Source organism: Cyprinodon variegatus, unplaced genomic scaffold (assembly GCF_000732505.1).
Source record: "Cyprinodon variegatus isolate N-32 unplaced genomic scaffold, C_variegatus-1.0 Scaffold898, whole genome shotgun sequence".
Classification (NCBI taxonomy): domain Eukaryota; kingdom Metazoa; phylum Chordata; class Actinopteri; order Cyprinodontiformes; family Cyprinodontidae; genus Cyprinodon; species Cyprinodon variegatus.
In genome coordinates this window covers 221,440-223,353 of record NW_015151351.1, presented here as the reverse complement: position 1 = coordinate 223,353, position 1,914 = coordinate 221,440, and the positions used below count along the sequence as shown (strand labels likewise).

Below are 1,914 nucleotides of genomic sequence, written 5' to 3'. Positions count from 1 at the left end.
GATGAAAGGAGCAAAACGTGAACTTTACGGTCTGGAGGGGCAGAGTCTGCTGAGCCAAGCTGGTAGTACCAGTTGCAGAACAGCAACAATGCTGCCCCCTGCAGGAGCATGAGGAAAATAAAAACGCTGAAGTCAACTTTGAAGATGGATTTCATGGCTGAAAGTAATTTTTCGTTTCTGGTATATGCAGTTTGAGTAGATCTGCCTTTTCTTTTTGCCAGGAGACAGATGACCGTCTCTTCTTCAGGGAAAAAAGACAGAGAACAGAAAAATATATGTATTATATATTGAAGTATCCCCTTATGAACAACTATCATTAAAAATCTAAGCTTAGCACCATTCTGACAAAAAGCAGACAGTGCTCCTTTCTACTGAACTCTTAATCTGAAACCAGAAGGAGAAAATCTTAACACAATATGGGTTCATAGTGCATGCCATGCAGCTGCTCGACTAAATGCAGTATATAAAACTTGTTTTAGATTTATTTATATAGGAAGACTTTAATATTTAGATTCTGACAATGATGTGATAGATTTATTTAAATCCTTGACAGAAATAATTCAGATAGATTTTCATTTGGAATTGAAACTGATTATAAATGTAGTATTGTTATTTGTTCTTTCCCTGCCAAAAGCAAATAAAAGAAAGGGCTAAAATAATCATGACAAATACCTGCTTTATTTTTCAAAAGGCACTTTGTCTCACATAGTAGCCTTGTATGAAATTAAGTGGTGATTGCTACGTAATAAGACTTATTAGTATTGTTGATATATTAATTATTCTTGTTTTATGAGGCCTGATATATTTGCCTTCAGTTCTGTAGTGCGTTTTACTTTTTTATTTATGGAGAATCCCTGATATAAATGCATTTGCTAATTATATATATATTCTAACTTATTTAGATGTGCTTGTATTTGATCCAAAAATGAAAGAAGAATTTTCTTTTGTAAAAAGGAGCTGCAACTTTTGGATCAAAAAAAGGGTTTCCTAGGCAACTCTGATACCAGCTACATTATGGCCTCTTGTAAACATACTTTACATGGTTTCATGCAGAGGTTGTCTGATCTTTTTTCAGTTGAAAGTGTATCAAGACAGGCAGTGTCCTATGCCAGCACATTCTGCACATATTCAGCCATATCAGATTGGCTCACCTTTCTGAATGTTATTTTCCATCAGACTTGTTTAGCTGGTTCTTGTGTCTGATGTCATCAGTGATGTCTTTCAAATCAATCTTTTTTTATTTTAATCCATTGATTTTAATTCCATCAAATAAGCTGCACATTTTCATTAAGAACTAGGCTTTTAATTAAGGGAAGAATGAAATCTATATATCATTAATTCTACCACTGCTAATGATAAATCAAAAAATTGGATTGTAATAAATTAAACAGTTTAACAGTATAAGGGCAAAATGTTCAAAATTCTTATTCTTCTTTACACCTTATTAAGGGTTAACTTTAGCTCTTACCGAGAGCCTTTATCGACTTATTAAACAAAGCAAACTGAACCACTCCTTTAAAAAACACTGATAAAGAGAAATGTCATTTTCTGTTTCATTTGATTAAGGTGTTGCTGTTCCACTTAGCTGAATAAAAAACAAAAATAAACTATAAGTTTTCCTTTAGCCAGCAGTAAAACAAATAGTTGTTCTTTTTATTAGGCATCTTGTTGATCTTAGTGTGGCGTTCACCATTTAATGACATATTTTTTATATATATTTTAATGCTGTAAAGCATCGTATAGTCTACCAACTGAGTTTTTACTCTTTTGAAGCATAATTCCAAAAAAGAGAACAGCAGAGATACAAAAAGAAAATTGTTAAAAATTTTAACATTATTATGTTTAACATATATTATGTTTTTTCCACGTTTTCTAACTTGAATGTCTGATTTAAGCCATGTATGTATGTATATA

The 1,914-nt window shown here is 32.0% G+C and overlaps 1 protein-coding gene across 1 annotated transcript in view; it reads right to left on the bottom strand.

Annotated features, from left to right (window-relative positions):
• The window catches only part of LOC107099700 (carbohydrate sulfotransferase 6-like), a 46,613-nt gene that overhangs the window by 2,171 nt on the left and 42,528 nt on the right, over window positions 1-1,914 (bottom strand). The gene's annotated exons all lie outside the window — the stretch shown is intronic.